The 26,265-nt window shown below is 41.7% G+C and overlaps 1 long non-coding RNA gene and 1 other non-coding gene across 3 annotated transcripts; both read right to left on the reverse strand.

Moving 5' to 3' along the window:
• Window positions 1-844: 844 nt before the first annotated feature.
• Window positions 845-26,184, reverse strand: LOC109023815 (uncharacterized). Of its 2 annotated transcripts, XR_010131818.1 has the most exons (3): window positions 25,849-26,184; window positions 23,239-23,398; window positions 845-3,048 (listed from the first exon to the last, which is right to left on the reverse strand). It is a non-coding gene; the product is annotated as an uncharacterized lncRNA (long non-coding RNA). The 2 variants fall into 2 exon arrangements; XR_002003268.4 differs by lacking the exon at window positions 845-3,048 and having other exon boundaries at window positions 23,204-23,398.
• On the reverse strand, window positions 23,483-23,552 carry LOC115931346 (small nucleolar RNA SNORD123). The gene has a single exon (XR_004067851.1). It is a non-coding gene; the product is annotated as a small nucleolar RNA SNORD123 (small nucleolar RNA).
• Window positions 26,185-26,265: the final 81 nt, after the last annotated feature.

Raw genomic sequence — 26,265 nt, forward strand, 5'->3', positions numbered from 1 at the left:
TGTTGGAATTACAGGCGTAAGCCACCGCGCCCGGCCCACACCAACGTTCTTAAAGCATCTGCTCAGATGCAGTGTACATACCCTGTCAGCTCACACTGCTAGCCAAAGCAAGTCTCCTTGTCCAGTCTGACCATGTGAAGAAGGGGAGGGAGAATCTTCTTCCAGGAAGAGAGAGCCAAGAGTTGACAAAACAAGTTATCCCAGTGCACCCTCCTGGCCATACATCTTCATTTCTCTCCCTCTGTGTGACGTATCTCATGCTCTAGTGGAAGAAAACACCGCCTAATCACTGTCAAAGGTCAGTGTTTTCTGTAGTCTCTCCATCTGACACTTCTTGATCTAAAGACTTATGAACAGCAACAACAAAAGCAAACAACAATAATGAAAGTTATCTTTGAAGAACAGTGACACAATAAACTCTTCCATTTGTACAGATGAAGAATGGGAGGAGCCACACACAGCTGTCACATCAGTCCTGGGCAAAAATTGTCAAGTCTCCCTATGCTGTGGTCAAAATGTTTGTTCTTTAATCCTTTCCTGGACTTACTAATATTAACTACATGGTAGAATTCTATTATCACCCTTCCCAATATTGTTGGAATGCAGATGAGTTCTTCGGGGAGTGTTACAACTATTTTTTCAAACTCTTAATTAGACTTTGGGATGTTTCCACGGTAGTGGCTGGGTATAGACTGCTGAAGATTTTCTTCTCTTGCTAATGTTGTGACTGATACGGAAGCCCAAAGATTGACATATTATGCAAAGCATAATTATCTAGTTGTGTAACCTTGAATTCCCAAGGTGAAAACTCACAAGGATTTTCAAGCAAAGATTCATGATTTTTGCCATTTATTTTAATACATTTCAGTCCCCAAGGTTGAAACAATAAATCTCTGATGTGCCTCCATTTCCATTTTGTGTAATAATTGAGATTCAGCCACATCCCACATCCACAGAGTGGGGGGCAAGCTGGGGAAAAGTGATGGGGCAACATTTGAATTCTAGAATCGAGACCATCAAATGGAGAGATGGAATTTTCCATGGAGTACTGGAAAGTGTAGGACTAAAACAGGTAAACTTTTTATTTTTTTTCTTTTCTTTTGTCCAACTTCTTTTTACTTTATTATCTTACTCCAGCAGGCAGCCATGAGAAGGCCCAAAAGTGACACACAATGTTGGTTTGGAACCCAACTAATCAAAGAGACACGGTTAAGTGCTGTGGAGGTGTAGGTAGAGCTTCCTCACGTTGATCATAAAGAGCAGAGATAACACAAAAGGCAGGGCTCCTGGAAGGAGGCTTTTGGCTTTTCCTCTATTCCTGAAGCTTAATAAACACAGGCACCAGAAGCAAGATGACTTGATATGAGACTGATTTTATCCATAACCTGCAATAAGATCCAAAGTCCATGCTTCTTAATTAGACTCAGACAATTCCCTCTCGCACTCAGGAGCCCTGGGGAAGTGATGAAATCTGCTTTTGATGCCTCTGTCTTACAGTCTCCTTTTTGCATTTTTCCTTTGAGGAGCCCTCTTCTTTCTCATAATAATCTACCCCATCCCCCATCACTCCACAAGCACTCTGGTCCTTCCAGATGATCTATGAATTTCAGATTCCTGGGAGGAGTACATCATCTTAGGGCCAATCATTCTCCTGCTTTAACAATCAGCATGAGAGCCACTTGAGAATCTTGAGTTAAAATGACACAGTGCTGTCTGATGACTGCCTTTGTAAAATCAACTTTAAAATGTTGCCTATTCTCCTATCAGTCACTCTCTAACTTTTGCTGTTTTCAGTTTTATATTTTAAAGGCGACATCTCCACTATTCTTGCTTTGGTCTGTGGTCTTATGTCCAAAAGCAATAAAAGGCAAACTCAACCCTAGAGTTGAATGATGTGAAGCCTTTGTAATGTTTGCATCTTAAAGAGGAAACAAGAGTGTGCCACTGTGTCATTTGGGAGTCACATTCAAGAGGAGACAGATATTCTGTAGTTGGGGAATTTTTTCCACGGAACACTCACATTAAGGCTGATTTATTAGACCCTAAGTTTCCCCAACCATACATTTATTTGATATATTATTGGGCACTAAATATGGGCTCGGCATGGTTTTCAGTACAAAAAAGACAAAAATCTCTGTCCTTATGGTGTTAACTTAGTAGTGAGAGGAGATCAACAATAATCACAATAAAATAAAGTATGCATTTTGTTAGAAGGTGATACATGCTCTGGAAAAAAATATAGATCAGTAATGGGCATGTGAGGAGAGGGGGCGAAATCTTAAATCAGATAATCAAGTAGGTGTCATTGAGACAGCGGTTTATGAACAAAGACTTGAAGGATGCAAGTGTGTCATCAAGAATCTGTCTCTATTTTTGATGTTTGACCTCTGACAGCTTTCAACTTACACCTTCCCGCTCTTTCTGCCTCATAGGCGGGCAAGATGATGGTGCCAGGGAGTAGTTCAAACCACACAAGTCCAGACACCTGCTAGAAGGAGACCATGCATCCTGTGCGGTCAGACGGGGTCTTGTGTCCACATGGTCTCCACATTTGGTTTAATGTCTTGCTGTTAACATCTTGAAATGCTTCATCACTTTTGAACCAGGGGCCCCGTATTTTCATTTCACTGGGCCCTGAAAATTCTACAGATAGTCCTTTCTCCGGGTTCTGAAGCAGAACTCTGAGGAATTCTAATGTCTAAACTCAAGCCTGTACTTCGAGGTTATTAACAAAGGTAACAGTTTTTAACTTTTGAGATAATGGTAATCATAATTTTTGAGGTACATTTTGAGACAATTGTAGATTTACACGCAGTTGTAAGAAAATCTTCAGAGAGATCCCAGATACTTTTCTGCCACTTTCTTCCTGTGGAAACATCTTACATCAAAAGTATGTTTTCCCAAGGCATGAAAATAGAGCATCTTTTCTGAAACAATTTGTTAGTTTCACTTACATTTTAAATATTTAGATAAGTGGTCCTCATTTTGCTCTTGGTTTGAGTTGAAATGTTGGGATTCAAGCCACCACCATTATTCCTTGCAGCAAAACTTAAAAAAATAAAAAAAAATAAAAAAGCTTATTCTCCATTCTCCACTTCTCTCAGACTCACTGCTGTCTCACCTTGTCTCAGACTCACGACTCCACAAAAGCTGCCCTTGTTAAGGTCCCCAGTGACCTTGGCATAGTTAGATCCAATGGGCAATTCTCTATGTAGCTGCCTTTTTTGGCAGCATTAATGGGGTTGATTTCTGCCTCTTCCTAGACATATTCCTACTCCTGGCTTCCCTACACTGAGCTCTCCTAGTTTTCCTCTTGTCTCATTGGGCACTCATGAATTCATTACTGGTTTCTCTTTTTTCCCTGAATTCTGAGCTCAGGAACTCAATTCTTGCACTTGGTTCTTCTCACTCTAAGTTCTCATCCAGACTCATCATCTGTGAATGGAGGACTCCCATATCCCCTCTCTTGAATTTCAGATATGTGCATCCAACTACCTGCCTGAGGAATACTCATATCATTACTTTCATACCAACAGAATCTCATTTCTTAAACCAAGGTTAAAGGCAATAAACTATTACATAGAAAATGACAATTACATTAAATAGTAATTACTTGACCCATTTACTAATCATTGCCCAAGAGCTACTGAAAGGTTTCTACTTTTATTTCTAGATTACATTTTATTTTATTCTTCTACTTTGGGAACTTTAGGAATAAGTTGAGATGCACGTTTCTTCTACTCCGACATGAAATATGTTTTTTAAAATTGGATTTCTATTTTTACATTATTTCCAGTCATCTATAGTTTTCAACATTTTGAATTAAATTTTATTTAAAAATATCTCACAAATCCAATCAATTTATTAAATTTTGTGAGAGTTATCTATTTTTTTCTTTTCATGCTTATTCCTTTAAATTGAATCCAGGAGGAAACCGTTCTTTTTTATATATATGAAGCTTATTTCAATGTCAATACTCTAACCTAATCCTCCAAGTTGATAGCTTAGATTAGTGAGAAAGCAATATTCGAAAAATACTGAAGTAAAAATCAACCAATTCCTGCTTATGTGAAAGTATTGCTCAGGGCCCTTGTAGCTCTGCCTGGCACCACTACCCACGTGGGGCAACCAGTTAACCAGAATTTCTAATCAGAAAAATGAAATTTTTTCCACTTTGATGGGATAACTTAGGTATCATAGAAATAGCTTAAATGAGATCAAAGTGCTATTATTTACATTTTTTTTTTAACTTGCATAGAAAACACTTTTCTCCGGTTTAACCCAATATGCGTAGGCAACTCGGTATGGGGAGTGAGTGATGAAATTGCTAACCAGCAGAATAATCCAGAAAGGGATCATTCAAAACAAAGCAAAAAGAAAAAAAAAATGAGAAACGTGAGTCGTCAATGTAGGGGAAGAGTTAACTAAGGGAACGTCCCAACCATAAACTGGGGCCTCCAAGCAAAAGCCAACTGGGTCTCTGGAGATCCTCTTTGGCAGCAGCTGTGAGGGGCCAGCCCTGGTTGTAGGAGCTCAGAGTGGAAAGAGGGAGCCTTCCTTCTCTTGAGCTTCTCTCCAGATCTGTGCATCAGAAACAATGGGAGTAAAACTCTAGGGGCACGAAAAGCCAATTGATGAAGACAATATGACCACAACAATAGCATTTATTCTCTTTTTGCTGAATATAGAGACAGCTCATGCTTATTGTGAAAAAAAAATGTAATGGAGAAATTCAGAATGAAGAACGTGATAACCACTTATCTGTGTGCTGTCGGTCCTCCATACCTGTGGGTTTTTAAATGTTTGTTAAAAAATGGAGAGTTGCATCTGTACTGAACATTCACAGACTTTTTCTTGTCATTATTCCCTTAACAACATAGTATGACAACCGTTTATGTAGCATTGGCATTGTATTAGGTATTACAAGCAATCTACAGATGATTTAAAATACATAGTAGGATATGTGTGGATTATATTCAAGTGCTACATTTTAATGAGACTTGAGCCTCCATGGATTTTGATATCCATAGGGAGTCCCAGAACCAATCCTCCATGGATAATGAGGGATGACTGTACAAACTTCCAGTTTTTCAGTGCATACTTGTATAAATATACAAAATTAGGATTATATCCCATACATACTGTTTTACAACCTGTGCTACTCACCTACGTCATAATGTAATTACATTATAAAAATTTTTATGAATATCTCATAAACAATTTTCCATGTGTTGAAATAGACATTGAAAAGGCCATAAGATTCAACAGGCTTCATTATAGCTATAGAAAATTCATTTGATTATTCTTTTATTGTGAGGTATTTATGTTGCTTCCATCTTTTTACCAATATGAGAGCCTCATACTGGCAATCTCTGTCACCAACTTTTGCAAACCTCTTTTATTATTTCTTTAAATTAATTTGGAGTGAAATGGTCTGCATGGTTTTTTTTTTGTTTTTTTTTTTGTTTTTTTTTTTTGTTTTTTTTTGAGACGGAGTCTTTATCTGTCGCCCAGGCTGGAGTGCAGTGGCGCGATCTCGGCTCACTGCAAGCTCCGCCTCCCTGGTTCAAGCCATTCTCCTGCCTCAGCCTCCTGAGTAGCTGGGATTACAGGTGCCCGCTACCATGCCCGGCTAATTTTTTGTATTTTTAGTAGAGATGGGGTTTCACTGTGTTAGCCAGGATGGTCTCGATTTCCTGACCTCGTGATCCACCCGCCTTGGCCTCCCAAAGTGCTGGGATTACAGGCGTGAGCCGTCATGTCCGGCCTGGTCTGCATGTTTTAAAAGCTCTTGTGAAGTATTTTTCTTTGTCACATTTATACAAGTTTACATGCCCATCAGTCAGAGAAATAAGAGGGCAAACACATAATTATCTCTGTCAGTTTGGTAAATGGAGATAATATTGTTAGTTTATTTTTAATTTTTTTAGTAAAATTTCTTTTTATATGTGAAATCTATTTCATTTCTCTTTTTATGAGTTGTCTTTCACTCATCTTTTGTTTGAGACTGTCTTTTTCTTAAGCATTCTTTTTTATTTTTACTTCCAAGTTCAGGGGTACATGTGCAGGTCTGTTACATAGGCAAGCTTGTATCATGGGGGTTTGTTGTACAGATTATTTTGTCACACAGGTATTAAGCCTAGTATCCATTAGTTATTTTTCCTGATCCTCTCCCTCCTCCCATTCCCCACCCTCTGATAGGCCCAAGTGTGTGTTGCTCCCCTCTATGTGTCCATGTGTTCTCATCATTTAGCTCCCACTTATAAATGAGAATATGTGGCATTTGGTTTTCTGTTACTGAGTTAGTTTGCTAAGGATAATGGCCTCCAGCTCCATCCATGTTCCTGCAAAGGACATGGTCTCGTTTTTTTGTGGCTGTATAGTATTCCATGGTGTATATATGCCACATTTTCTTTATGGAATCAACCTAAATGCCCATCACTTGAACACTCTTTATATGTTTAGCAGCACTCTCATCGTCTACCCATATCTTGCCAGTATAAAGTCCCCTTAACTTTAGAGACTCAGTCAATTATGGGAGCTCAGTGACCCCTAGCCTGATTGCTAAAAATTAGCTCCCTACAAAGCATTTTCTCTGAGTTACTTCTGGGAGTCCCCAAAGGAGTGCTTCACACGAGCCAACGAGCCCAGTTGGTGAGCTCCCATCCCACCTGCTGTCTGCCTTCCTCTGTGCGTCTAGCGCTGGCTCCCACTTGCCCATGTCTACTGTCAAGACACAGTATTGGGAAGCCACACTGCTGCCACCAACAGTCAAGAATACCCTGAGGGAGTCAACAGAAAAACTATTGTCTCTTGGGTGGAAAAAGAGTGGTGACAATCCCATAAACTCTGCCATGCCTGTTCCAATGTTGCAAGAATTTTCCACACCGCATGCAGTGACTCACATCTGTAATCCCCACACTTTGGGAGGCTGAGGTGGGAGGATCACTTGAACCCAGGAATATGAGACCAGCCTCATCTCTACAAATAATTTTAAAAATTGGCTGGGTGTGGTGGGGCATGTCTGTGGTCCCAGATACTTGAAAGGCTGAGGTGGGAGAATCGCTTGAGCCCAGGCAGCTGAGGCTATGGTGAGTCGTGAAATACCACTGCACTTCAGTCTGGATGAGCCAGTGAGACCCTGTCTAAAAAAAAAAAGAATTCTCCAGGCTTCCAGAAATAGGAAATATGCACTTTTTTATAATTTTACACTATATCTGATTTCCTAGGCCTAGACGCATTTCTCCTAGGGCTTGTGAGTCTCATAAAGTTTCTCATGAACTTTTAAAGTCATGAGTCCCCCCACACCTTCTGGTCTTGCCTAAAATACAGGAGCACAAATGTAGACCTCCTTCTTTGAACTTTGCCTTTTTCATGCCTCCCATCCATGTTGCCTTCCCTATTACTGGGGGTAGCAGAGAGTGTAAACTCTTACTGAGATTTGTGCAACACAGTGAGTTGCTGGGGAAGGAGAGGTAGAGTCACTGTTTGTACTGAAGAGCCTCTGGAATCCAGCTTAAATAGCCAGATATGCCATGTTATACAAGTATGCTGACCACTTGTTCCTCACAAATGTTGTAAATATTGTTTTTCTGTTGCTTCCATTGCGATTTATTAGGTTGAAGTAAGTAACAGTTTGCAACTTCATGGATGAAATTAGGGAGCTGACTTTTCTTTATGGAAACAGTTAAGTAATATGAAACTATACTACTACAGAACACCTAGAAAGGCTAGAAAAAAATAAACTCAGCTTCTTTGAAATACATAGCTAAGCTCAAAAGAAAGTAAGGAAATTCCCAAGGCCACAAAATAAAGAATAGATGTTCATTCAGTTGTGTTGGGTGAGTTGGAGGTGGGGAGCAGGGGGAAACAGGGTGTGCCTTTCTTGGTAACCAACGACCATAGGCATGGATTTTAGGGGTCAGAGGAAATAAGTCCTTGGGGCATGCATGATGATGTGGTGAAATCCCATCCCAGTACAGTCAGCCCTATTGAACAGACATATAAAACATCCACTCACCAGCAAATAGATAACAAAGAGATTGTCTTCTGGGATCTTGGTGGAAAAAACTCTTCCCTTAAGATAATAAGTGTTTCTCTCATAAGGTTTTAGTTTGATGTGACTATACTTGGGAGCCCCCAAAGGAGGAAAGTAACAACAACAAAAATTTATCCCCACGTGGTACCACTCCTAAATGTCCAGAACCTTCTAGAAAAGGGAAACTTTTAATCCAGGACACTCAGGATTTTCATAAAGCCCCACAGAGCAAACAAACTCACAATCTACATTTAAAAATCACAAAAAGAACAGGCTACGATGTGCGAAAATTAGCAGAAAACACAGTAGATTCAGATATGAGAATAATACGATAATGACTAAAAAATTAGCATGCTTGAGATACTAATGACACAACAGAAAACAGAAAATAAGCTCAATATTTTGCCAAAAGATTATGTAAATTCTAGTAATAAAAATTATGTTCATTGAAAATAAAAGCTTAATGGGCAAGTTAAAATAGTGAGTTAAACCAGATACATCCAAAATGTGGAGTTTGAACAGTTACATAAAGACTTATTCACCTAATTAATATCGTTTTGGATATCAAATGCTGGTCTAACATAATTCTGTGTGGATGCCCATTTTGGAAGAGTTAGAGGAAAACGAAATGACAGCAAAAGATCAGATAGCCTTAAAGGTTTGGATAAGGAATTTCCCAAGAATTCCTGGTTGGTAGGTTCACTAATATTCTAGATAAGGAGATTTAGAGGTAAACAGCATATCCATGCTGAATTACATCTTTAAACTAATTATAGGTTGTGTTCTAGATATTTATGCTGAACATTAAAAAGATGTACGTAATGCAGCAGAGACTGTTCATGTTCTGCAATATAAACTTCCTCTACTTCTTTAGCAATAAAAACCCTTGTCTGGGGACTCTGACATCCTAAAAAAGTAAGTTTATTCCTGAGATTAAATTCCGAATAATGGGATTGAATGAAGTGATGCATGAAATCTCCAAATTGTGCCTTACTTAATAGGCAAGATGATAATACCAACCATCTCACTCCCTTCCTATTGGCTGAAAAGCAGATATGGTGGTGAGAAATATTGGGCCATAGAAACCAGAAAATCACCAAGGCGTGGTAAAATGACAAGGAGAAGGAACCTGAGCACCCCATGACCTTGTGGAGCACAGTTACCACATTAGATGTTTATGGGAGAAAGCAATAAACTCATTTTGTGTTTAGGTCACTGCAAATTTGGATCATTCTCATACACAGCTGAATGTATATGGCAGAATTTGGTATTTGGAAGAGAATGTTGTGCGTGGCATTTGTTAGAATCCAGCTGGCCACACTGATGTCATTGTCTTAGAGAAAGCATCTGGACAGTGGACAGCAAAAATGCAGATTTTGGTGGGTAGAAAGCTGGTGACCCTTGTTATGCAGGGACAAAGCATCTAATGACATTGTCATCTGCAGCATCTTGGGATGAAGAACACAGGGCATGACCAACATTAGGGGAAATGATCAGAAAATTCAGAATGTTGATGTTTTGTTGTTGACACTTGACACTTTCAGCAAAGTCCTCATGAGAGAGGCCAATTTATGCTAGAGGCGGCTGGACATCAAGCAAAAATGAAAGAGAACCAGAGCTCCGCTAAGTTAGATCCTCTCATGTCTCATGAGTTGACATCCTCATGGCCCACATAGTCAACTTGAAGTGAATATGAGTTATCTTGGGACTTTGCAAGTTTGATAAAGCCAAACCTTATCCAAAACTGAAACGGTGAGAAGAGGTGGCTCCAAATAGACTGCAAGGGGAGGAGATAGAACTGTGTGATCCTATTTTGCTAACTCTTCTCACATACGGAATTTTCTGCCAAAAAATGAGAGACCAGAATAAGGGGATTTCCTTTCTGCAAAGACTATGTTCCTGAAACTCCCAAGGGAGACACCATTAACTCGAGAGGACTTTTGCCAGTACCCAGAGGCCAGGAAATAAAGAAGCGAAATCTTCAGGTTTAAATGACAGTTGCCTGCTAAGTTTTTGAGGAAATTGTGTTGCCAAAGAAGCCACCAGACAAGCTTGATTGGTGACTCAGGCCACCCTGCTGGGGGTGAGGCAGACCACCCTGCTGGGGGTGAGTGGCAAAGGCTGTGTGCCCCAGCTGAACCAGAGCAATGCACTCTGATATGGCTTGGATCTGTGTCCCCATTCAAATCGCATCTAGAATTGTAATCCCCATGGGTTGAGGGAGGGACGTGGTGGGACGTGTTGGCTCATGGGGGCAGTTTCCTCCATGCTGTTCTCATGATAGTGAGGGAGTCCTCATGAGATCTGGTTGTTTGATAAGTGTCTGGCAGTTCCCCCTGCAAGCGCTCTTTCTCCTGCTGTCATGCAAGACGTGCTGCTTTGCTTTGCCTTTGCCTTCCACCATGATTGTAAGTTTCCTGAGGCCTCCCCAGCCATGAGGAACTGTGAGTCAATTAAACCTCTTTTGTTTATAAATTACCCAGTCTCAGGTAGTATCTTTATAGCAGTGTGAAAATGGACTAATACACCCTTCCACACACTCCTAGTGATCTCCTTCCAGAGAGTTTCCCAGGGGATACCAGATGGAGTGACTTCACTCTTACAGCTGGAACTCTTGGGAAGCATGCCTTCATTAGCAGGGATCCACCACTGCCATTTGTCTGCCACTGAAGTTTCTTTTCCTACTCTACCATTCTATATCGGATCCAATGGGTGGACAGAAAACTTGTTTTTTAGTTTACAGTTGTTCAACTGAGAGGAGGAAGCCTGGACGCAGTGAATAACAGTGTGTGTCAGGTACAGATCATGAACTTGAAGGTGAAAGCAGTAGCAATAAGACATATACAGAGATTGCCTCCCTTAGGTGGGGAATACGTGTGTTATTTATGTGAGATGAAAGGTAAGCACAGATATTGGATGGCCAGGGAGTCAACTAAGAAACCTCTAGGTAGCCCTCAGTGACCATTGTTTCTTCTATTGGATATAATACTATATACTATATTTAGCTGGGTACATGGTGACCCACAATCTAGGTCTGTCCATGCAAGTAAGTTCTGGCCAAGGAAGTGCATGTGTGCCATCCAGGGCACATTTGTATGGGGAAAAGTATGCACTCCACTTCTCCTTTCTCTCCTCCCTCCTGGCTGGAATTTTCAAGATGATGGTTAATCATGGACCATGATGATGCGGGCAGCCCACTGAGAATGGCAGAGCCATAGACAGAAGGAGCCACATCCCTGGGAAAATTTGCAGATGGTTGCACGCCAACAGTTCTGGCTCTTCGCTCTTCTTTCTCCTTCTTCTCCTCCTTCTCCTTCTCCTTCTTCTTCTTCTTCTCTCCTTTATTACACACACACACACACACACACACACACACACACACACACACTTCTACACTGAAAGGTAAAGCAGTGAAGGATAAGTAAGAGCCTCTTTCTTGTAAGGAACTGATGAGGATAGTGGCGTACTGCAGTGGGAGGACTGGCCTAATTGCCAGGAGACCAGGCAGCAGATGCAGCTCCGTCCCCAACTGGCTTTGCAAAGCTGGGCAGGACACATAATCACTTCAGCCTCAGTGTCTTCATCTGTATGATGAGGTTTAGGATCAATGATCTTGAAAATCCCTTCTAGCTCTCAAATCGTATCTTGACATTAACAAAGTAATATTAATTTTGCTGTTTCATAATCTGCAATTATACATTCTCGTCTCCAACTCCATCTGCTTGCTGACCCCGGGAATGTAAGCCATTAAACTTGGAATAAAAATGCTTAGAAGTTAAGTTTGCCTTTTCGTTATGAAATAAAATTAAAGTGCCGAGAGTGTTTTGTCAGTTCAAATTAACATTTGGATGCAGGAAAGCCTGATTTGTGTATATGGAAGGCAGTGAGCAGTCTTATTACTCGCTGCAGTGTTCACATTTTCTCAGAGTTAGGAAAAATAAAAAATAATAATAAAAAAAATGCTTTGAAACCAAATGAGGTTTTCTTTTTCCAATTCAAAATAGTTTGGAGGATTTTTAATTTCCCACCTGTTTTTCTAAATAAAGTGAACCATGAGGCTCTGGTTCAGTCACAGCACTGAGATTTTAAGTGGCCTGTGCCTTGCCTTGCATCTGGCTGTTTACCCAAGGGGGAAATCAGTCCTGGCAGGTATCCTCTGCTCAAGTTATATCTAGGTGTGTCCAGTCAGCCTGATCCCAATCTTTTTTTAAGAACTGGTTTTGCCGGGACTGGTAATGCCTTCTGTAAAATCCCATAACCTACGACTTCTTTTGTACCTCATCTCTAAGGAACAATATCTTGACAAGCAAGAGCTGCTTCTTATGTAGGATCATAACTTGGGGCAGGCTACATTTAATGTGACTTGGGAAAAACTCAGGACTATCTTAAGGTGTATATTCTCTTTAAATGCGTGAACTGGGAAAAATGACTTACTATACCATACGAACAAGTTGCCTATATTAGGTAATGTCATTCTCTGAGGTAGAGCAATTTACTCCAATCCTGAGTATTTTCATCACATTTTAAAATTAATGGGAACGACCTAACATAGCATTACAGTCATTCATTTGAGTTTCATTCCACGAGCAACCATTTTTGAGTACCTAGGACACAGAAGCCACTATCTCAGACACTGTGAATACCAAGAAGATAAAACATGGTCTTTGTCCAGAGACTGCGAGACAAAGGAGTCTCTAAGTCATCATGACTTAGAGGAATGGTAAGATTTTACATTAACGTTGATTTGCTTTCAGAAGATAACCTGCAGGCTGTGTTTGTTAATGTTCCTTTAGGCAGTGGTTCTCAAAGAGTAGTTCCTAGATCCACAGCATTAGCATCACTTGGGAACGGCTAAAGATGCAAAGTGTGGGCCCCATCCAAAGCCCACCGAATCAGAAACTCAGGATGTTGTTGGGCACCAATCTGATTTTAGAAAGCCCTTCTGATGATTTTAAAGCATGCTCAAATTTGAGAAGCACTGGGCTAGAGCAGGGATCAGCAAACTATGACCTGGAGGCCAAATCTGGTCTGTTTTTGTAAATAAATTGTTATTGGAACACAATTCATTTACATATTGTCTAGAGCTGCAACAGAGACTGTATGGCTTACAAAGCCTAACATATTTGCTCTCTGGCCCTTTATGGAGAAAGTTTGTCAACCCTGGCCCTGGTGCACCATGGAGGTGTTGGGGAAGAGCCAGTCTCTGAAGCCAGCAATGCCGCTGCCTGACTCCCAATTATGCCTCCTAGCTGTTTCATCATCGGGGAATTTACTCAACCTCTCTGTGCCTCAATGTTCTTATCCATAAAGTGGGGGTAATAACATTCCCCAGCACAGACAGTTAATTCAAGAGGTCGATATGTTAACATTTTAAACCTCTTAGACCAGAGCCTGGCAAGCAGAAAATACTCAAAACCTGTTAGTTATCGATATATGAAAGGTATATTGTGAGACACTTCGCTAGGGAATGCCACAAGCCTTAGATATTTATAACTTCATTGATACTGTCACCACATAGGGATGAATCTGACATTATGTCCACACACCCCACCCCACAAGGCTCCAGGGGATGAAATAGAAGGCAGTCCAGCTCACCCAGTGTTTGACTTGGTGGAGGCTGGAAGGTGTGGCAGAATTTTCTGGGAGCAGTGTATTTATATAGGCTATTTCTGCAGTTGGCCAAAATTCTGATATATTTCCCCGGGTGAGTTGAAATGATATTATCTCCTAGAGGTAGGGGAAGGGTGAAGTAAACATAATTGTGGTTCTTATATTGGCATGATTACATAATCATGTCTGTGCTGATTGAGCTGGGAGGTTGGGGTAGGAGAGAGGAAACAAAGGTCAATGGGGCATCCTTCCTCAGTTCATATCCCAGAGAGGGCCCTTCCCCCATGCACACAGCTGTGAAAGCTGATCCTAGCAGAAGAGAAAAGGTGTGTGAGTGAGAGAGAGAGAAACCCCCCATAATTTACATAGTCCCTAAAGTAATACATCTGGCAATGAGAATTTTGCAGACGACATTACTGACAAGCAAAACACTTTATAAAAACAAATTGATAAAAGTGGGTATTTTATCAATAAATTGATACAAGTGAATCTTTGAGCACAGTAAGCAAACACTAAGACTCTTTTGTGATTACATAAGATACTGAATAGAAAAACATGTTTCTCAGTACAGTCCAGGATGGAATGAGTTTCTATATAGGGCACACAAAACAATAATTCCAGAACATTAGAGATGGCCAGATAAATACAACTGGGCCCTAAAGTCTGTTCTCTTGGTCCAGTTCTTTCTCAGGACTATCGGAATGATCTGTGCTTTAAAAACAGGTGAGGTTTGGTACGGAAAATAATCTGAAGTCCACTGGTTCTTGAACAGGCTGTGCGTCAGATGCACCTGGGGAATGTTTTTGAAATCACAGGCCTGGACCCCACCCCTGGGAGACTCTGATTCACTACGTATAGCATCAGCCTTGGCTTGTGTATGTTGAAAATATTCCCCAGATATTTCTGATTAGTCATACTGGTTAAGGGTCATCCCCAGCTCCTTTGAGGGGAGTTATTGGAGATTAAGATAAAATTCCATTGTATAATTGTTAAAGTTTACTGTGTTGAAACTTGTATAAGCAGTTTGGTACTGGAAAGAGAATGGAGTTTGGGGTCAAATACTCACGAGTTCCTTCGGTTATTAGTTTGGGATTTGCTTTGTAGAGGTTCATTCTCTGAACCACATTTTCAACATCTATAAAATGATTTTGCTTGTGGCTATTGTCTGTTGAACATCCTGTGTCACATTGCTTCGTTCACTGAAGTTTCTTTTTGCTGACTTAAACATCTATACTGATCACCCCTCTAAGATGCTGGTGATCTGTCCTCTCGTTGAACAACAGTAATTCCACTGCAGCCCCTATTATCACGAACACATCTTGGACCACAAGTAAACTTTCGGATTCTGGACCTCATCTAGTCCTCCAATCTGTTGAAACCATGATCCTTTTTGTCCCTGTGTCCTCCTTGTTAGCTTACGTTGTGTGACCATCCTTAAAGTCACCTCCCTACAGACATCCTCGACTTTTCTGTTCCTCTGTCCTGTTTGTCTGGGGAAACCACCTCCTGGTTGGAATCAATCATCCATGTTATCCACACCTGTGCCTGAGCTACTGCATGTTCCTAGAGAAAATCTCACAAACATGCTGATGGGGTTGACTTTAGGGTGATGACCATGAGCCTTGACTGGTCGTCCAACACAGCATGGAGATTCCAGTACACACTCCCAGTAAGTTTGTTTGCCTGATTTCCAAGATGTTGATTTTATAGTTTCTCTAATCTAACGTTCATGTCTTTTCCCTACTCCCCACCCAAATCTAGCCTCATACTTCTTTACTAAAACATGCTGCCCTGGAACAATTTGCACCACTGAAGATTCCATTTCTGCCTCTACCTGGTCTCCCTGGTTCCTACTCCAATGACCATTCAAGGGGGGCTCTACTGTCTCCAAATGAACACCTATGAACTCTTATCTTTCCAAAGTCTTAGTTCCTGGAGTTCTCTTATTTCTCTATTATGTAGACAGTTTCTCACTATCCATGGAGTTATCTCAACCAACATATAAACATGCTTCCAATGACCCACTGTGGAATATAACCCTCTGTGCACAGGTCCAGCTGCTACCAGTTTGTTTCTCTTCAGGACAAAACTGCTCTAATGAGTTTCCACCTCCTGTCTGCACTTTCTTACTTCCTATGAACCCTCTCTATTGAATTATGAAATCTTCTGAGCATACAGAAAAGGATAATAATCTAATGAACCACCAAAGCATATCTGCCTGATCTTAACATCTTTCATTATTTGCTGTGTATTTTTTTTTCATTTTAGTGGAAAACAGAATCAAAGATAAAGTTGGTGGCCTTTGATGATCTTTGCACAATCCCCCTTTTCCCTCCCTTGACATATTACTGAATTTATTATTTATCATTTCTGTGCTATTTTACTACTGTGATGTATCCATAAAATATAGATCTGATTTTTTGGTTTACATACTTTATATAAACTGGCAGTACACGACATGTCCCTTCTGCAACCTTGTCAACTGCACTGCATGGAATGTACATTTTAGACATTGGAAGAGTGGCTAAAATGCCTTCCCAAGTGACTGTACCAATTTACACCTCTAAAGGTCCCCTTGCCAGCATTTGATAACAGCTGGTATTGTCAGATTTTTTCATTATTGCTAATCTGGTATGAAATGATGCTTCCTGGTTTCAACTGACTTTCCATGATTATTAGGGAACTTGTGTTACATTCTTACACTTATTGGCCGTTGAGCTTCTTGTTTCATTTGTACAGTTTTTGCCTTGTCCTTTTCAAATGGATTAGTAGGACTTTGAAAATATATTTTGCCTACCATCTTTTGTCATTTGTATGCACTGAAAATTCCCCTAGGTTATGGCTTGTTTTTAAGTTGTATATCATCATATGGAAGTTCTAAACTTTAATGTTGTTTGCCGTATTGATTTTTTTTCTTTATGGCTAGTCTTTATATCTTGTTTTAAGAACTGCTTCCCCATCCAGTGGTCATACAGATAGTGTCTTGTATGTTTTCCTAAGTAATGTTTTGTTTCTCACTTTTGCTGTAAACTAATTCAAAGTTGTTCTTATAAAGCTTAAGGGGGAGGTACAAATTCACTGTTTTTACATATAAGTAGTCAATTGTCTTAGGCCCATCTATTGAGTACCTTCTTTCCCCAGTGAGCCACCATACATCTTTTGTCACATGTCACTCAAGAGGGAGTCTATGCGGGTCTGTTTATAGGCTTCATTTATTATTCTCTATGTCTGTCCCTGGGTCAATATCTCAATGTCTTAATTTCTATAGCCCTATGAACAATATTGACATGATACTCATCAACCTTGTTCATAATCTACGGACATTCCTTAATCACTCATGGAAATTTGTGTTTGCTTTGCTTATAAACTTTAGGATCTTAGGTTTCATAAAAAGCCAGTTGAGATTTTGATTAGACGTACATCGTATTGAAGGATAAATTTGGGTATCATGGATCTTTCTGAATGAATATTTTATTTTCAAGGTATTGTATACTGAATCTTCCAATACATCAATGTGGAATAGCATACATTTATTTTGGTCTTCTTTAGGATCTTTAAATTTAGCTTTATAATTTTTTCACAAAAGTCTTTCAGAACTTAATAGAACTTTCTCTTTATTCTAATTGTTGATATGCAGACTTTCTTAAGTGTTTTCATTAGATACAATTATATCATCTGAAACTAAAAGTTAATTTTTCCCTTTTCAATCACTGTTTAGATGTTGAAGAGAAATATCCATAAGGAGGTTTGATTTGTCCTTACAGATATTTCTCTTCAACAACAGTGATTGAAAGTACAGGTTGTCTTGATCTTCTCTTTCAATTGAATGCCTACGACTTTTCACCACTAAATAACAAGTTTTTGGTGATTTTTTTTGTCAATTTAGGTAAATTCCCTTCTATTACTAGTTAGCTAAGAGGTTTCTTTTTTGAATGACAAACACGTTTAATTTTATCAAAACATATTCTGCAGCTATTGAAATAATCATTTTTTAAAATTTGTTGATGAGGTGATTTATATTAGCATATTTTCTAATGATAAAACATCCTTGAATTTGTTAGTATTTGGCCTATGATTTTTCTATTCACTGGAATGCTGATAATAAAATAAGGATTAATTTTGCCTTGGAAGCAGTGACCAGATACTGAACCTACTGGTGATTTGATCTTGGACTTCTCAGTCTTCAGAACCATGAGAAATATATTTCTATTGTTTATAAAGTAACCAGCTTAAGGTTTTTGTTATAGCAACCTGGAATGAACTAAAACAGAAATTGGTAATGAGTAGTGGGGTGCTGCTGGCGAATACCTGAAAATGTGGGAGCAGCTTTGGAACTGGGTAATGGGTAGAGGCGGAAAGAGTTTGGCAAAGTAGGCTAGAGAAAGCCTAGATTGCCATAAATGGACTGTAAAAGGTAAAGGCTCATATGAAGAGTTACAGACAGAGCCTCAGTCTTCTTGGAGATTACGTAAAAGATTGTAATCAAAATGTTGTTAGAAATATGGATGATAAAGGTCATTTTGATGAGGTCTCACATGAAAATGTTCTGGAAACTGGAGGAAAGCCTATCTTTGTTATAAAGTGGCAAAGAACTTGGCTGTATTGTGTCTGCATTCTAGTGCTCTGTGGAGGGTGGAATTTAAGAGTGATATACTAGGATATTTGGTGAAGAAATATCTAAGCAAATTGTTCAAGGTATTATGTGGCTTTTCTTGACTGCTTATCATAAAATGCAAGAGAAGAGAAATGAATTAAAGATGGAATTTACAATAAAAAGGGAAGCAGAACTTAAAGATCTGGAAAATTTTCAGCCTCGCCAGGTTGTAAAGATTCAAAGGGCATGTTCAGAAGAGAATACCAAGGGCGTGGCTAAGCAAACGTAACTTTTGATATGAGATTAGTGTGGCTATAAGGAAGCCAGATGCTATTTATCCAGACAATAGAAGAATGACTCCAAAGGCATTTCAATCTTTGAGGCTGCCGCTCCCATCATGATCCCAGAGTACCAGGGCCTTCAAGTCAGAAAGGTTTCAAGGGAGGGGCCCAGGGCACCCATGGCACCTCAGGTTTCACTGCCTAGGGCCTCCTCAGATCTTTGCTCCCTGCATTCTAACACAGTGCTTTTTAGCTGCCCCAGCTGGGGCTCAAGTGGACTCAGATGTGGCCTGGGCTACCCTTCTGAAAGGTACAAGTAATAAGCCTTGATGACATTCTTGAAGTGCCAACTCTGCATGTATATAGAGTGTATGAGCTGTGGAGGCACGGCTATCTCCACGTAGATTTCAAAAGATGTCTTGGAGAGCCCAGAGCCCAGACAGAGAACTGCCACAAAGGTGAGATAGGTGCAGACGGTCCCTACTAGGACAATGACCAGCAGAGCTGTGGGGTCAGGGTTGCCTTTGAGATCCCAAACTGGTAGAGCCACCAGCGTGCAATGCCAGCCTAGGAGAGCCACAGGCACTGGACTCCAACTTGTGAGAGCTACAGCATGGGCTGTGCCCAGCAAAGCCATGGGGGTAGGGCGGGTGGGACCCTTGGATGTCCAACCCTTGCCCCAGTGTGTACAGAAGGATGAACATGGACTGAAGACCATTCTCAAGCCTCAAGATTTAACAGTTTGCCTTGTTGGGTTTTGGAATTCCATGGGGCCTGTGACCCTTTCTTCTTGCCCATTTCTCCCTTGCAGAATGGGAAGGTATATCCTATGCCTGCACCACTATCGTATTTTGGAAGCACATCGCTTGTTTGATTTCATAGGCTCAGAGCTGGAGGAGTGTGCCTTAGGATGACTTGTACCTTCAGTCTCAGCTGTATCTGATATAGATCATATTTAAATGAGACCTTAGACTTAGACTTTAAAGTTAATGCTGGAACACGTTAAGAATTTGGGCAATAAGTTATCCATTTTGGGATGAATTTTGTATATGAGGACATGAATTTTGAGGGGTCAGGGGAAGAATGCTATGGTTTGACTGTATTCTCCCCAAAATTCACGTTGAAAGTTAATCCTCGATCCAACAGTATTATGAGGTGGGGCCTTTTGGAGGTGATTAGGCTGTAAGGGCTCTGACCTCATAAGTGGGATTAGTGGCTTATAAAAGGGCTGGAGGGAATTAGCTGGGCCCTTTTCTCCATCCAGCTTTTCAGCCATGTGTGGACACAGTGTTCCTCTTCTCTAGAGGATGCAGAAACAAGGCACCATCTTGGAAGCAGAGACTGTGCCTTCACCAGACATTGAACCTGCTGGTGCCTTGATCTTGAACTTTCCAGCCTCCAGAACTGTTATTAATAAATTTCTATTGTTTATTTATTACTGAGTTTAAGGCTTTTTGTTATAGCAGCCTGAAATGGTCTATGACAGTATTTATTGCTATTCATTTGCAATTACTATTACAATCCTTGATATGTTAACAAGTGTGTTTGAATTAAATTCCAAAGTTAATCTCCATTTCCACCCTTTTCTGGAGTCTTACTCTTATCCTTTATCTTTCCCACTTTCTTGCTGGTCTCTACTCATCCTTCAAATCTCATCTCAAATGCTACTTTTTCAGTGATGTCTCTCCCATTCCCCATACTAAACCAGACACCCATATATTTGTCCTTCATAGCATTTATCAGGGTTTAGAATTACATACTTGTGGGTTCCATAACTCAGTAAGCTGTAACTCGGTAAGCTGTAACTTCTGAAAGGGCAGGGATTGCCTGTGTGTCTTTTCATTCTATTTTGAATGTGCAGCCATGCGTCTGGCACATGGTGTGCAACAAGCTTGGTTGCAGATGGGAAAGCTGGGTGGGAGAAAGGGAGAGGGGGCACTGGCTGCATAGGCCACAATGTTGAGGGATGAAGCTGGACCCAAGCTGCAGGGTTGCCAGACCTGGAGGAACTGAATCCCCTCCACTGGTAAGGAATCACATTCTCCTGCTAAAAACAGAACAGAAACAATGATGGCTAAAGCAAAACAGAAAGTTCTTTCTTTCTCATGTCATGAAGTCTGGGGTTAGGTAATTCAGCGCTGAGGCAGGGGCTCCATGGAGTCACCAGGGATTTAGGCTACTTTTTACACCATCATCCTTGGCTCATAACTTATATCCTCAAGAGCCTAAATTGGTGCCTGGCATTTCGTTTTTTGTTTGTTTGTTTTGGGACAGAGTCTCATTCTGTCACCCAGGCTGGAGTGCAGGTGCATGATCTTGGCTCATTGCAACCTCCTCCTCCCCAGTTCAAGAGATTCTCCTGCCTCAGCCTCCCGAGTAGCTGGGACTACAGGTGCGTGTCACCATGCCAGGCTAATTTTTGTATTTTTAGTAGAGACAGGGTTTCGCCATGTTGGTCAGGCTGGTCTCAAACCCCTGACCTCAGGTGATCTACTCACCTTGACCTCCCAAAGTGCTGGGATTACAGGCATGAGCCATCGCACCCGACCAGTGCCTGGTATTTCCACCATCACAGTCAACTTCCAGGTGGGAATCCAGAAGTAGGAGAGAAGGACAGGAAAGACCATGCCCATTTAGTTGTCTGCCCCCTTTTACAAAGCCTATCTTAGAATCCTACTCCACTTACATCTTATTGGTTATGGCTGAGTTCTATGGCCTCACCTAGCTGCAAGGGAGTTTTTTTTCAAAGCCAAGTAGTTTCCAACTCAAATAAAATCAGGTCTGTGTTATTAATGGTAATGACGATGATGATGATGTATGTGTGAGGGGTGGGTGTGATGCTGCTGATTGGGGAATGATCACTGGAACTGGAGTCAGGAAGACGGTAAGAGGAGGTGTTGGTAGTTTGGGTGAGAGACACTGACACTGTGAATTATGGTAATGAGAAGGGAATGGAAAGGAGGGCCTGAAACAACACTTGATGGAGGGCCCACTGGATGCTTGATAGCTCTTCTTTCTATGGATTTGCTCAGGAGACATTTTACTTTTGGGTTTAATTTCACTTAATCATCTTTTCATTAACTCAAGGTTATTTTGAGTTAATCTCTCTGGTAAATAATGAAATAAACTAAGGCAGAGTAATCTGTGCTTCTAAATCTAAGCAGGATGAGTATTATTTTTGAAAACATATTTCCAAAGGTACTTATTTTCCTCCAAAGCTCTATTTTCAAAGGCAGAGGAATAGAGAGGACATTGATTAATAAGTATAAAACATATCTTTTTAAAAAAAGTATAGCCATTCTTTGCTTATAGACATTCAAGATATATACAAGACTCAATGTCAGAAAATAACACCCTGGAAACCATCCAGAGGCTTTATCTCCATTACAAGCTATCTGTATTTTCTTCAGATATTCCAAAAATCTTTTAAACTTAGCATTTTTTTCTTCTCCCCAGACCACACTTATAAAAGATGACTTGGGCTTTTTTGACACAACAATTTTGTTTAAGCAAATTGAGTTGCTAGACAATATATCCAGAAATTTAACCAAGAGGACAAGGCAAAACACTTTCAGATTTCTAGAATCCTTTAATTGTCTGCACCCATAGCTGAAGGAAAACACAATATCTTATTAAAAGGCCCGTACTGAAAGAAGAATCAGTAAACTCTTCTTAAGAAGAGTCAGCTGCTCCTGCAAGTCAGCACATTTTGTTAAATGTGTGCTCTGCTTCTGGTATCCTTGAGTCATTGCTTTAGCCAGGCTCCTTCCTTGAACTTGGCTGTGAGGTGGGGGAATGTGGTTCTCCCTTGAGAAATGGGTTCCAGAGAGCTCAAAGATGGGCGGAGTTTGCCTGGTTTAGGTGAGGTCCAGGTCATGCTGTGCCAACCTCTGGGAACATGTAGCAGTGGCAAAGTGCAACCTTCTGACCAGACATGGGCAGAGGCAGACTCTGACATTGGGTCTTGTATATATATGTGAGGCAGGCCCCGGTGGACTTGAGTGGAAGCTCAGGCTGCAGAGTGGGACACATGATGGGGTCCCAGGCTGTGCCTGGAGGAGCAGACTGACCTGGCCCTTCAGTTTAAGGGCCAGGAAACTGCACTTGCTATGCACATTTGTGCTCATTCTCATCTGTGCCTCAAGTATTTTCTGTCTAAGTTTCTGGGTGGCTCTTTTTTAGTAAAACTGGTCTGCTTAACTTTGCCAATAGAGTGGGCTGCCACACTAAAGAGGAATGCGTGTTTCTTGGGGTAAGAGAACCCTAAAGACGTTTTGGTGAAATCCAAGTGGAGGGGCTATTTCCCTAAAATCTCACCACTTGTAGATTCCTAATCCATCAAAAGAACCTGACAAAAGAAACCTGTTTGGGGGCAACACAGCATCACCTGTACCCATAATCATGTTTTCCCAATACTTTGAAGTAGGTGAGCAATAAAGCAGCCCTAGGCAATCTTAGTGAGACATCAAACTTCACATCTTTGTACGAACGTTTAGCATTAGGAAAAAGACTGATGGGCCTGATCAGATGATCTTTTCATTTCTTCAGTTTTTAAATGTCATGGATCTAAAAGAATGGAAACGGGTAAAAAGAGAACACTTATGGAGGATGATTGTAATGCATCTCATTGGTAGGAAAATGCAGTTAAGATGTAAATGTCAAGAGGCCACGATTTCTGGATTGAGGTTTTTTCTATAATTTTAATACAATCTTACCACATCTTAAAGACCACAGATACCCGGCTTTCCTTTGAAGGTCACTCATGGCCCACAGTCATGTCCTGATTTCTTCCAGGTGATGTTCTTTCCAGAAAGCCCCCCTCCCTGTTCCTCTGGTCTGAGATGGCAGCTTAGGGATGTGGCTGAAATTCAAGCACTAGGGAGGGAAGTAAAGACAAGACAAAATTGGTCAATTAGTGCAGAAACATAAATGATCTTTCATAGTTCCGAACAGAATTGAGGTGAATCAGGAAATGGATGGCATTTTTCAAGTCACATGAATCAGCGCCCCAGAATTCATCATTTTCACCAAGTGTTTTGTTGGTTTCTTCATTCTTTCACATTGTGTGCATGGCTCACCTAAAACAGTTTAGGGAAAGCTATATTTTATTTTGAAAAGATAACTAAATACTTTTGTTTAAAAATGATCATCCTTAGTTTTATAATGTGATGAGAAGCAGCTTAATGCAGATAGCTTTCTAGCAAGCAAGACCTTTGCAAAGCAAAACAAACAAAAAACAAAGAAATTTTGTTTAGAAAAAAGAAATACTTGTGGATACTTCAAAATGACTTTATTTATGAAGAGCCTGCTTATATGTTGGGTGCTCGGTGAGTATTTCACACAGATTACTGTCTTTCTCCTTTCAAGCAGACAGCTGACATACCCCTGCCAGGCTGGTGTGTCTAAGCTCCAGGTGAAGAGACTGTAGCTCAGAAAAGTTAAAGAACTTTCCCCAGATTAAAACTCAAAATTATGTCCTCAATTTAGATCCATTTCACTTTAAACAAAGGATGCACTCTAAATTATAATTTGGTTTATTTACCTGCTTATTAGCAATTATTTTGTAATTATCACTAAAATATACATCTTTTAACAATGCATTGGTGCAGCCTGTAAACAGCAAAACTGAATTCAACTCCCCCCCTACATACATACAAAATTATGTAATTTATCCAGTTAAATGTTATGTTATCAGACCTATTAGGTCATGGTTTAGAAAGCTATCTTCTTCCCACTGCTTAGCTCTATATGCCAAGAGTTCTTTTTGCTTTTTTTTTTCTTTTCAAGTATTAACGGCAATGTTCAGATGCAAGAAGAGGATTAGCTGAATACATTGGGTTCTAATTTCTGTCTCCCTCACCCTGGCCACGTAGGCTCCACAGGTCCAGGCAAAGGCTGCAGATCCAAGCATAAGGCAGCTTCCTCCCTACATCTTTCCCCCTAGAAGCAGCCAGGCAAGACCTTGGCCTGCCTCTTCCTCCCAGGGAGGCTCCTAGGCCTCTGTGCCACGTAGGCAAGATAATCGGAATGTCTGGAATGGAACTAGTGCCCTAAGTGCCAAGCAAGGGAAGGGAGAACGGTTAAGCTTTTCCTTCAGGTCCCCAAGAGCCTGCAGCTGCCACACAGCAGGCCGGGAGCCCCCGCCACAACCCAGGGAGGAATGCTTGCCAAGAAGGCCTGCCCAGCTACTGACACTTCCTCCCAGAGGTCTTAAAGGAAATCCCAGTAAGGCCTGAGTACCCAAGACAGCCAGATCACCCGTGCCAGAGACTGGGCATTTGGGGATGGGCTGGGCTTTCATAGAAACCTTTGGAATTGCTTTCACTTAATTCTTTTATTTAAAAAAAAAGTTCTAGAAAATAAAGACACATCGATAGCAATTTGTATTTCCATTGTCCTCTTAGGTCTGCATGGCTACTGTGCGAGCTATGACACCCTGCAGCCTGCAATAGCTTCTTTGTTTTATGGATGAGCTCAATGGAACCCTTATGGACGCACCGGACCATGCCCAGGAACAGCGAGGCCCATCCATACCCCACCACTGGCTGGAATGGCGCTGGTGTGAACGTGGGTCCTTGCGGGGGTCCCTACCTCACTGCGGTCAGGAGGGGGCAATTCACGCATTTCCTCATGCAGGGGACCTTCAAGCCTCCCTCTGAGGCGCAGACGGAGTAAAAAGGGCCCAGAGATACTGGCCCGCACCCCCATCCAGTGGGAAAGGGCCACTCAAGGCCAGTCAGGACTCCGAACCCAAGTTTTATGCCTTATACTCCTATAACTTTACCATTTGCTCTTTTCGCGAGGCTGACCCCCTCCCTCTCCCCCCCCACCGCCTCCTTCAGAAACTGAAGAACTGCAACAAAGTGTCCAATTATACACGTCTTCAAAGGTACTTTACTTGCTTCCCAATTATCAACTTTTCACCTGAGTACTTAGTAAGGCCCAAAGATCCTGCAAAAGTGCAACAAGGAATAATTGGCCCAGAATTGGACGAATGACTTTGACCCTACGGGACTTCTCTCTTAACGCTCAGCGTGGCTACCTGGGGACGCCTTCTCTGGCCTCCCTGATTCGTCAGATTTGTTCATCTCCTTGACTTAATCCCGCTGAAATCGACCCGAACTAGCCGGGAGTCTCACCCCCAAAGTGCTCCTCCAAGAACCCGCAACGACCGACTCTCTCATCTTCTTTAAGGAGTTTCTCCCTCAGAACGGATGAGGGTGTCACACAGAACGAACAAAATCACAAAGTTCGAGTTCCGGAGGACCAGACGGCCCCTGCCCCCCATCCCCCGGGCCAGATTTAGCCGAGGGAACCGCACGTACCTGAAGCCGAGGCCGGCAGAGAGGGAGCGCCACGTCTCAGGTCTCGGCCGGCGCCCCCCTCCGGGGTGCAGCCACGTCTGAGCCGGGACAGCGGGCGGGGGAGCCGCAGAGGGACCCAGTGAGACGGGGGAGGGAGCCCCCAAAAGTCAGCGCTCGGCCGCACTCGCACTGGGGAGGCTGGAATGGAACTCCTGGGGTGCAGCGGGGCTCCCAGGAGCGAAGGTGGGGGTCCTGTACCGGGAAGGGGCGGGGCCCGGGGAGGGGCTCGGGGAGGTCAGGCGCGGGTGGGGCGCTCGAGTTTCACCCCGGCAGGGAGGAGGAGGTGGAGGAGGCGCGGCGGCGGGGGCGGGGCACGGGCGGGGCGGGGCGGGGGTGGGCCCAGGCTGTCCCCCGCTCCCCGCCCAGCGCTCTCCGCCC

This window comes from Gorilla gorilla, chromosome 19 (genome assembly GCF_029281585.2).
Source record: "Gorilla gorilla gorilla isolate KB3781 chromosome 19, NHGRI_mGorGor1-v2.1_pri, whole genome shotgun sequence".
In the NCBI taxonomy this organism is placed as follows: domain Eukaryota; kingdom Metazoa; phylum Chordata; class Mammalia; order Primates; family Hominidae; genus Gorilla; species Gorilla gorilla.